The 12381-nt window shown below is 32.7% G+C and overlaps 1 protein-coding gene across 2 annotated transcripts in view; it reads left to right on the top strand.

The window, feature by feature from the left end:
* The first annotated feature begins 1398 nt into the window (after positions 1 to 1398).
* LOC128228352 (uncharacterized) overlaps positions 1399 to 12381 on the top strand; it is a 107212-nt gene continuing 96229 nt past the window's right edge. The window contains exon 1 of one of the 2 annotated variants that reach the window (XM_052939623.1): positions 1399 to 1475. The gene's annotated coding sequence lies outside the window, so the exon portion shown is untranslated. The remainder of the gene's footprint in view (positions 1476 to 12381) is intronic. The other variant, XM_052939619.1, reaches the window with a different exon arrangement.

Below are 12381 nucleotides of genomic sequence, written 5' to 3'. Positions count from 1 at the left end.
TGTACTTATTTCTCCCTCTTACGAATATCATTATTTTAGGTTTCGATGTATTCACTTTTAGGTCCCATACTCAACAATAGACCATTGAGTATTGATTGTAAGGCTTGTAGTGTATGAGCAAATATGACAGTGTCATCGGCAAATAGAAACATACGTAATGGCTCATTGACATCATTGATGGCGCAAATACCTTCAATAGTATGATTCATATTTGATAATACATAGTTCACGAAAAAATAAAATACACACTTGCTTACTCTTCGAAAACCTTTTGGTTTGAAAATATTACGAGCTACAAATACTTTTAAGTGGTAAATTGCATGTACGAACTACTTCACAGTGCTAACCAATAAAACCAAATCAATCAAATTAATTACACAACGTCCCATAACATTGCAAAGAATTAACTTGTTCATGCCAAGCTTTTTATTAAGGGTGTTCTCAGTGTAACCAGAGAGTCGTTGATTGATACAAAGCATACTCAAATGATAAGGTACCCCACATGCCCTGTAGAAACCTAATTAATGTTTTTCAAAAGCTCAAGCAACTGTGTGTTTAAACATTAACATTTTTCATTAGTTGGAAAGGCGAAATAGCAAGAGTAAAGCCTATGTGTACAGAGTAATTAAGTTCGACAAAAAAGAGGTCATTGCTTATTTATAACAACATTTGGACATTTATGTGAGCTGTGTCTGTCATATGGCGGTGAATGTATGTTGTCTTGTGGCGATGGATGCCTGTTATCTTGCGGCGGTGTATGTCTGTTGTAATGTGGTGGTGTATGTCTGTTGTCTTGTGACGGTGTGTGTCTGTTGTCTTGTGACGATGGATGTCTTTTGTCTTGTGACGGTGGATGTCTGTTGTCTTGTGACGGTGTACATCTGTTATCTTGTGACGGTGGATATCTGTTGTCATGTGACACTGTCTCGTTAAGTGTCTGTCTAGCTTTCAGCCTTATGCCTTGAAAGAAGCTAGTTTCTATTATATTATTTCAATAATATTACCTAAATTTGCTTGTTTTTACATTTCATACTCTTATCCAAGACCCCATGTCAATAATAAAAGAACATCTTCAGTTTAAGTGATTTAAATTAGATATTGACCCTGGTCGTGTTTGCACTTCTTCAACTGAACTAAATTGAACTGGCATTGAATGATTGACTCAACAATCCCGAAATAAAACATTTCCATAATTGGTTTAATTGTTTACTGACATGTTTGTTGAAAATCTTAGTAGTAGGTTCTTTCTTTTACAACTGCACAAAACGTAATGAAAATATGTATACAATTAATTGGATCGTTAAAAGCACATCCATTATTCATGACATTAATCTTCTTAACAAAGGCGTTAATTATCAAGACATTTAAAGTTAATGCTGTTGAAATTCAAAGCTGTGTTTCGGGTGAAGCTCTACGGTAGATATAAAATATTATTTCGACTAAATGTGTATGTGATGTAGAATTAAATTTACAAGGTAAGTTAATGTTGTCATATTTTACTCATTTTGGTTTTGTTCGTGCGTATGTGTGTGCGGGCTTCCGTGTGAGTGCGCGAGTGTTCGTGCGTGCGTGCGTATGTTTGTGTGCATTCGTTCTTGCATTTTTTCAACACATTATTTTCATCATTTGTGTACACTTAGCATTAAACAAGATCATGATAATTATTAACCAAAACATGCGTCTAGATTTACGAGGATATTTTAAAATATAATGTTATATGGTAAATAACATAAAAACCACAACATCATTATATCGTTTTGTTTTCACCGACAATAGATTTAAATAAACTCAACAGTACTTTTAAAAACCATCAACGAGTAATTAAGAGTGGTCTGACCCCAATATTACTTAAGTCAAATCTCAATCTTATCGCATTTTACCATAATACATGAAAAGTTATTAAAACTTATGTATGTTTTTAGACTATTATAAGAGCGCATTGTATCATAGAATATGTTGATTTAAACCATCGGTCAAGATTCCAATTGAAGAAAATCAATAGCCAAAACAGTTTTTGAGTACAAATCATTATTTTTAACAATTGCTGAGGTATTTTTTGCCCTTAATTCATTTTTTCTTTGGAAAATTTACACCTATTTATCAACACATTCCATTAAAAAAGAACGGATAAAAACATGCAAGATTTTGAATCATACTATGCCTATATGTATTAAAATTAGATGAGTCTGAGATTAGGCATTTTCGTGATTTTGTGGTCTGTACGAGGTATCCGTTTAAGGCCTTGGCACATTGTGTTCCAAATGGCATTTCTCCATTAACTTCTACAAAAACTTAACATTATAAATCAATCAACGTATTTATCGTAAACGATAGTTTTCAAACATAACGATTGTACATATAAACCATGGTAATTTACACTATTTATGGAAGTATCCATAACGCTGAACCCACTTTATTAACAGCGTTTAAAATATTTAGTTACATTCGGTCGTTGTTCTTGTTGTTGGCTTCCAACACGAAAATCTGATACTTGTGATACGAGAAAAGCTGAACGTTAGGTACAATCGCCACAATTTCTAACATAACTTTATTCATGTATTGATTGATCTTGATATTTAAATCAGTTTTATTCCTACCTTGTTTCATTCATTTAAAGCGACTGCATTGTAGTTGTCATACATTTAACGTATTGAATGACATACGGTCGTTTGTCTTGTGGTTTGCTTGCAAAACGAAAATTTGATACTTGTGTTACGAGAAAAACTGAAAAACAACGCTATATTTAGTCGCCACCATTTACAACATAACTTTATTCATGTATTGATTGATCTTGATTTTTAAAATCATTTTCATTCATTTCTTTTTTCATTCGTTGAAAGTAACTGCATTATGCCACTTCCTGAAAGGATTGCTAGCTACGATTCGTAGACGCCATATTGAGAAGGGGTTATGTCATAATTTCTATAAAGTTGGTACTGTAGTTTCCATGAATTTGAATTTCAGAAGTTGCGTTCATGAAGCATAATACCTGCTGATCTGAGTTCAGTAAAGGTTTCTTTAGCTAGCGTCCCCCCCCGAAATGTATTTGCTACAATACATAGGGAATATAAAACAAACAGTTTGATAAGGCTAGATAACGTTAGCCCTAACTTAACTCAGGGCAGCGATTATATGTTGCTCGCGTCATTTTGCAAACTGAAATTATGCGTTTGTAATTCTTTATCCTTTCTCATGTGTTTGGGACGTGGGACAATACTCGTCAGTGTTCACAGGTCGACACAAATAAACAGAATGTGTGTTGCTAGTGTATCCAAATGATATATATTAATACGCTTTAAGAAACACACTTAACGAAAAGCTCATGTACATTGAAAGTTAAAACGTGTATAGAATGAAAAAATATAGGGTCTTATCTTACCAAATTACACCTATCATTACTTTTGTTCGACGCAATATATTGGCATTTTAGTTTGAGCGATTAAGCCTTTTCATATATTCAGAGTATAAGTATATTATAAGTTCATCTAAGGCATTACACTGTTGTCAAAATATAGTACAACCTTTTTAAATTAGTCTTCCTTACGTAATTTGAGGCGAAAAGGTATTATCTTCCAGTTTTAGGATCAAATCCAGAAACTTTACAATGAATCTAGTTGCCTGATATATCGCGTCATAGTATATCGAGTAATGGTAATGGAAAAAGGATCAAATCCCGAAGTTGTACAATGAATCTAGCTCCATGATATTTCCAGTAATGGAATATCGCGTAATTGTATATCAGATGCTATTCTAGGTTGAAGAGCTTTTAGATTTTTAAAATATGCATCTTGTTTAGTAGAGCTGCACTTGTGTTTTTACCTTTTGGGATTGCCAGCGGAGTTCTGCAGTCAATATTCTGGACAAAGAATTAATACTGCGTCATTCATAAAATATATGTATTTTTGTGATGACTTTATGATATGTATTTCGATTAAAACGAAATTCAGTAGCAACTGTAGGTATGTTAAGGAAAACGTGGTGTACCTACCTTATATTTTAATAATGATTCTGTTTGAACATGATTTCGCCTGTCACCATTTTAAAAGCGATAATAAATTCACTTGCAAACGTTCCGCAGGCAGACACAACGATAATCGCATTCGGCCCTGGCAGCAAAATTGATAATCTTCGATTCATTCAAATAATAGCGCAAACCCTGAACAAAGTTGTTACTAAACAAGAAGTCAACATCTTTAGTATATGATTTATACATTCAAAAATACACTTAACCATTAAAGCGATTGATTTAAGACCGCCCTTCCGTATACATTCTGGGAAATGTCGTGTAAAAGCTTAGTGCAGTTTTATTGGTTATGACCACGAACAGTGCATTAAAACATGGCATTAATTAAAACAAGCATTTACTCACTCAATGTACTGTAACGACTGAAGCCTTTTCTAACGACCTGCATCACGTCTGTAATACAGTATAGTTGTTGTTTTTTTTCAATGGAATATCGATTAAATTTCATTTTGTGAGTTGCCGAAAGTTGCTATTTTCACGAGTGGCTATCTGAAAATATACATGTTGATGCTCCCTCGATGAAATATAATCGATAACTCATTAAACTTGCAATAATTCTGCATATCTTACACTGAACACACACTATCCTTTTAGTCTGCTGTTTATAACATCAAGCAAATATCTTTGGTGAATAAGTTTTGTTCTTTACTTGATAAATGATTTTACAACCCCGTTAAAAGCTTTCTCAATTCTAATTTCAAAGATCATGAGTACATGTGGAATCGATCAAATACTTAATTTAAAGATGAAAATGGTATTTCGAAAAAAACATACTGTAACCTACCTGAAAACATGTCAATAACAGGTCTGGTTACATTAAATCAACATGATTCCCACACCTACGATCTTCATCATCTTGTCTATTGCGTGTTTAATTTGAACTTATACAAAGATGAGGCTTTTGAATAGATGGATAGATGTTCTGGAATTTATTAATTAAAACAAATAAACATTGGGAAATGTGTTTGCTTGATAATCTTTCCAATTGCGATTTGTATTCCGCAGAGGCGGTTTTTTCAAAGGGCGTGTGCCGAGAATAAACAGTGTTTAAACTCGAACGCACCTCAATAGCGGCATAACCCCTTTTGTACTTGAAATTATTGATACTATCCATTTGTTTATTCATCTTAAAATAGCACAATGCTATTTGAATGAATGGTTACACTTCATATATTTCCTGGAATCAAATGCTCGTAGTTTCATGCATATCGAAATTATGTTGATTTTTTAAATCTTTATTTTACATGTCAGTAAATAAGACTATGTATTTCTTGTTTTACTTTAATTCACTCCTCCGATTGCAAAATGAGTCTTATGTTATAACTCTCAGTCATGGAAAAGTCGAATTGTTAATTAAAGGGACATGTTTGAATTGTGTTTGTTTCAGCCTTTTTGTTCTTATCCAGAAAGAGACTATGACTATCTCCCTCTTCGAACAAATACTTCATAAGATCTATATTTTGTCATGTATCTGTGACATGAGTATTGGTAACAAGTAAGAAAAAATACAGGCATATTTTTAGTCTTTCTTTTAGCCATGTCAACTACATCAAACTGAATTTGTAAATACAAGAATATTTTATTTTTGTATGTATCATGTTGTGACCTTTTACCGCATATTATGAAAAGGGTACCATAAAGTCTAAGGCATTGATTATACATGTATTTAATAAAGGACTGAATCTGGACAAGTGCTTAATTTTAAATAAACTAAAAAAATGTTACAGAAACTGTATTACAGTTGAATACAGTTGCAATAATTACTGAATTACTATATAGTTCTTATATAGCTCGTTTATTTCTCTAGCAAGGCCCATAGCTTTATTATTGGCTTCAACTGAAAAAGCAACAACAACACAATAAAAGACGAGTGGTCGGGTTCACTCCGCGGCGCTCTTGGCTAGTTTGTGATCTTTATGTGTAAAATATAAACAATCTTTTATTAAACATTTGCTTCCAAGATACAAAGCTCTTGTAAATCTTTACAATGACCTTTATACTTTTTAAAAACAGATTTGTACTCATTAGCAATGAATGAGTAAATGTTTATGCCTAAAGTGATTTATGTGTTAACATCATGTTATTACTTTACGCTCGTCTGCACATATCATTTGTCATGCTTGGACCTCACAGATGTACTTGTTTTTTATGTCAAGTAAATAATGTAGCACTTTGTCATACTATCTGATCACATATTCCAAATTATAGAAAAAGTTATTGTTTTACCCGTTTTATTTAGTATCTCTTTTGTAATTGTTTTACGACGAAAGCAAATTGTTTGTATTATTTTCCTGCATAGTTTTCTATATTCCATCAATACAACACGGACACCCCCAGTGGTGAAAATGTCAAATATTAAGCATGTATTGAGGCACAATATAAAGGCGGTCCAAGCGACCCTGAACGAGAGACACAAACGTACCAATACCCCAAGCACACCACACACGCGCCAAAAAAGCTTTATCAAGTCTCCGCATGAAATCCTTTTAAATGATACCAAAATAATATGGGGTCCCTCGGCATCAAACATTTTCATTATTATTACGCATATTATTATTATATACCCTTCACAATTGCAACTAAGTAAATGTAATACATCCAATTTAAAAGCATCCTTTTTTGATCTGAAACTCTAAGTAAGGGAAGATAAATTGAATATCAATCTTTATGATTAACGTGATTATTTTAATTTCATAATATTTAGTTACCCTTCTTTAGATGGAGATGTTCCTAGTTCACCATCATATTGTGTTTTTATCGCAAAGTTGATACGATGCGCTAGTATATGTACAGATGTCAAAAATTTCAGCTCTCGCAGTAAACGTATGACGGAAAAACTTTTAAAACAGGGTTTCAGAAATCATAAATTAAGGAAAACGTTCTCAAAATATTAGATCAAAGTACAATAGTAGTCTTAAATCGCTTATTGCTTAAAGTATTGCTCAACCCGATTTTTATGGTGATGCTTTAAAGAAAATTGGTAAAATTAAAATGTTTTCAGCAGCTTCTTGTACAGATAGACTCAATGAATGGCTTAGATTTTATTTAAACCTTTGATATAGCGGCAATACTTTGATGAGTACTTGCCTTCTAGTTTTTGATAATGAATTCGTCTTTCAAAATATAAGGTTGAATATGACGACCTTACATAACTTTCAGTGCTTTGATTTCATGGAAATTTTGCAGATTTTTTATATCTTTAAAATTGTTTTTGTCTTGCTAAGAATGTTCCAGCGTGTGGCGTCTCTGTCTTTTAAAACTTTACTAAGGTAATCACTGGAAGAAAGTTTTAGCAAATATATGTCGTGTTTTTATTTTTAATAGTGTTTTCTTTGATTGTTCCCAGTTTTAGTATAATGATGATTTTTTTTTATGAAACTCTTATAATCAAACAGTTTTAAACCTTTTGTTTGCTAAGACAAACTGTGTGTGATGTTCATAGTTTAAAACAATAACAGCATCGTATCTATGAATTATATTCCTTCGTTTGCAGAAAGAGTTGGGATCCCTAATCATTGAAGTACTTGGGGTTCACCGATTAGTTTAGTTTTATTTGCTTTATTATGAATGTTCCTCAAGTTAATGCAAACTTTATGATGGTTTCCTTTTAAGTTTGTTTCTTTAATCGGGATTTTTGGGATAAGTGTGAGGTTGTGCACACTATCTGGTTTAAACCACCAGTAAGTTTACATTTTACTGACCGTTCCATTTACCCTGTGCCATTAAATGGGGTTTATGTTTAAACTTTTAGCTTGTTACCTTGTTTCTGTAGTTTTTCACATACAAATTGATAATATTACGGGCTACAAATCTTTGCCAAGTGGTAAATAGCATGTTCACATTACATCAAAGTGTTAATCAATAAAAGCAAGTCAATCAAATTAATTACATGATATTGCGAAAAATACATTGTTCATGCCAAGCTCTTTATTAAGGGTGTTCTCAGTGTAACAAAGCAGTCGTTGATTCATACAAAGCAAACTCCATTGATTAGGTACCTTATATGCCTTGTAGAGACCTTAATTAATGTGTTCTGTAAGCACAGGCAACTGTGTTTTTTAAGGAAGAAAGTCAACATAGCATGTTCCATTCGTTGGAAAGGGGAAATAGCAAGAGAAAACCCTACATATACAGGGTATTCAGTTCAACCAAAAGAGGTCATTGCTTAGCTATAACAATATTTAGACATTTATGTGAGCTGTGTCTCTTATGTCGCGGTGTATGTCTGTTATCACGTGACACGGTCTCGGTAAGTGTCTGCCGAGATTTCAGCCTTATGTCTATAAATAAGTTAATTTCTATTATGTTATTTCGATGATATAACTCAATTTTGTTTAGATTTCTTACTCTTATACCATGGCAATAATAAAAGTATATTGCTGAACACCGTCAACTTGTGTGATTTTATTAACAACCTTAAAATTAAAACATTCCCATATTCGATTTTAAAGTTATCTGACGGGTTTGTTGAAAATCTTAGTAGTAAGTTCTTTCTTTTACAACTCTACAAATCATAATGAAAATATATGTTCTGTTCATGGGATCGTTTAAAGCACATCTATTATTCATGACATTAATCTTCTCAACACAGGCGTTAATTATTAAGACATTTAAAGTTAATGCTGTTGAAATTCAAAGTTAGTATTGCGGGTGAAACTCAACGGTAAATATTAAATATTATTTCGACTAAATGTGTTTGTGATGTGGAATTAAATTTGCAAGGTAAGTAAATGTTATTTTTGTTTCATTGATACTGTTTCTCTGCGTGCGTATGTGAGGGCGGGCGTCCGTTTCAGTGCGTGCGTAGTTGCGTGCGTGCGTGCGTGCGTGCGTGCGTGTGTGCATGTGTTCGTGCGTGCATTTTTCAACTCATTAACTTAATCATTTGCTTACCTTAAGCATTATACGTGATCATGAGTATTATTGACCAAAACATGCGTCTAGATTTACGAGGGTTTTTCAAAATATCAAATGATATTGTAAATAAGTTAAAATAAAAGACAAACCACAACATGATTATATTGTTATGTTTTCACCCACAATAGATGCACATATACTCAACAGTATTTTGATAAAAAAAATACTCAACGAGTAAGAGTGGTCTGTACTCGGTGTACGTTTAAAGCATCTGCAGATTGTGCTCCAAATGACATTTCTCCATTAGCGAAAACAAAACATTACAAATCAATCAAAGTCTTTATCGTAAACGATACTTTTCAAATATAACGATTGTACATATAAAGCATGGTAACATAAGAAGAGACGTTGACTATTTATGTGGGTATCCATAACGCTGAACCCACTTTATCAACAGCCAGCGTTTAACGTATTGAGTTACATTCGGTCGTTGGTCTTGTTTGTTTGCTTCCAAAACGAAAACGTTGATACTTGTGTAACGAGCAAAACTGATTTGAAAACAACGTTATGTTTAGTCGCCGCCATTTCTAACATAACTTTATTCATTTATTGATTGATCTTGATATTTAAATCAGTTTCATTCATATCTTGTTTCATTATTTAAAGCAACTGCATTATGCCATTTCCTGAAAGGATTTTTAGCTTTGATTTGTTGACGTCATATTAAAAAGGGGTTATGTTGTCATCCATTTCTAGAATGTCGGTTCTGTAGTTGTTATGGTTTTGAAGAGCAGTTACGCTCATTAAGCACCATTACCTGGTTATCTGAGTTCCGGAAAGATTTGTTTGGCTAGCGGTTGCGATTTGGTTCCCCGCTACAATAGATAAGGGATATAAAACAACGTTAGCAAACGTTAGCCTCAACTTATCTAAGGGCAGCTTTTATATGTTTTCCGGTCATTTTGCATATTGCAACAATGTGTTTGTAGAGCTTTGTCCATTCTCATGTTTAGGACAATGCTCGTCAGTTTTCCTTCCACAATTCAACACGAATAGGCAGATTTTGTGTTTCTATTGTATTAAATAAACGCCGCATTCCCTCTGTTCGACACAATATATTGGCATTTAAAATTTAGTGATTTACCCTCTTCTTTGCATTAAAGGTAAAAGTGGATTTAAACTAAATTTAAGTTATTTAAATGTTGTCAAAAGATAGTACAGCTTTCATTTAGGCAGGAGGTCTGTTTTAAATTAGTTATTCGTACGCTTTTCTGCACTAAATTATCAAATATATTGGCGTGGGGGGTGTATAGGATGAAATCAAGACGCTGTCCAATGAATCTAGTTGCTTGATATTTCAAGTAATGTTATATCTAGTAACTGTACATCAGATTTTAATTTTTATTTATGTTGATTTTTTTTAATTATGTATCTGGTTTGGTAGTATTGTGTTTTAATTGTGTTTATATTCTGATATTGGAGTCCTGGTTTATTTTGAATTGTTTGCCTAGATCGTTTTTGGTTTTAAGTACCGATTTTTTTTCTTTGGATTCTTAGTTATATGCTATAAGATTGATTGAGCAGACTTGTGATTACAAAATAATGTGATTTTCTTAAAGAAAGTGTGTTTGTGTGTGTTGTTCCTTTTGAAAGAATGTTTACGTTCAAAACAGGTAATGTTATCAGTTTCACGCGTTCATAATAAATTTAGATTTTATTGTATACAAACAGTATAACAGTTTATACAGAAATATCTATTTTCATGATCACTAAATTATGAAATGAAATTCGATCTTAAAGAGCGAAATTCAACAGCATTTATAGACATTTAAAATGAATTGTTGTGTCCCTCCCTTTAAATATTTAACCCTTTTTGCTTAAACATGAATTAGCAATTTAAAGGCGAAAATTGAATTCACCTGCGAACGTTCCGCAGACAGGCAAAACGATTATCGACAATCGGTCTGGCCGCAAAGCTTTTAATCGCCGAGTCATTCAAATAATAGCGGAAACTCTGTACGCATGTGTGATTATATTAGAATTCAACATCTTATTTGTGTTTATATATTCTAAAGTGTAATTAATCAGTCAAGCGACTGATTTAAAACCGCACTTCCGGAATGAACATTCTGGGAAATGTCGTGTAAGAGCTTAGTGCAGTTTCATTGGTTATGACCACGAACAGTGCATTAAAACGTGACATTAATTAAAACAGGCATAAATGTTGTTTGTCTCAATAAAATATCGACCATATTTCATTTCGTGAATGCCGAGAGGTGATACTTTTACGTGTGGCTATCTGAAAATATACCTTAAAGTGCTCACTTAAATATAATCGATATCTCATTAAATCTAACAGTTATTGTGCAAATCTTACACAGAAACAAACTAGTATCCTTAAAGTTTCCATTAAGAATCTTTGGTTATTAAGTTTTGTTCTTTACTTATTAAATGAACGTTCAACCCCATAAAAAGCTTTCTTAAATCTAATTATAAAGCTCATGCATATTTTGCTAAATCGTTGAAATCCTTAATTTGTCTAAAACCTGAAATAAATAGTTTATATACTAAAAACTAGACAAGACATTGATTATACTTAAAAAGGACTGAATCTAGAAAAATGCTTAATTTTAAATAAACTGGAATAAATGTTACAGAAACAGTAATACAGTTGAATGAGTTAACAAACATATCTAAAATTTATATATATAAAGCATGTTTTGAGGCGCAATGTAAAGGCGGTCCAAACGATACTGAACGAGAGACACAAACGTACAAACACCAAAAGCAGACCACACACGCATGGAAATATCTTTATCAAATCTCCTCATGAAATCCCATCAAATAATACCAAAATAGTATGGGTTCACCAGCCATCCAACATTCACATTTTTGCGTATATAGGATACCTTAAAGCAAGATTAAAACACAAACCGTTAATTATTTTAATGTCTTAGTCACTTTTTAATTCACACCGATAACAAATACACACTTGCTGGCCCTTCGAAAACCTTTGGTTGGAAAATATTACGAGCTACAAATACTTCTAAGTGGAAAATAACATCTTCGCATTACATCAAAGTGATAATCAATAAAAGTAAATCAATCAAATTAATTACACAACGTCCCATGATATTGCAAAGCATTAACTTGTTCATGCCAAGCTTTTTATTAAGGGTGTTCTCAGTGTAACAATAGAGTCGTTGATTGATACAAAGCATACTCCATTGATTAGTTAACTCTCATGCCTTCTAGACACATTATTAAATGTTTTCCGAAAGCTCCTTCAACTGCGTCTTAAAGCAGAAAGCCAACATAACAATTTCCATTAGTTAGAAAGGGAAAATAGCAAGAGAAAATCCTATATGTAAAGAGTATTCAGTTGGACAAAAAGAGGTCATTGATTGTTTATAACTATATTTTGACATTTATGTGAGCTGTGTCTGTTATGTGACGGTGTATGTCTGTTGTCTTGTGACACGGTCTCGGTAAGTGTCTGC

This window comes from Mya arenaria, chromosome 3, assembly GCF_026914265.1.
Source record: "Mya arenaria isolate MELC-2E11 chromosome 3, ASM2691426v1".
In the NCBI taxonomy this organism is placed as follows: Eukaryota; Metazoa; Mollusca; class Bivalvia; order Myida; family Myidae; genus Mya; species Mya arenaria.
This window is presented reverse-complemented; position numbering and strand designations above follow the sequence as displayed.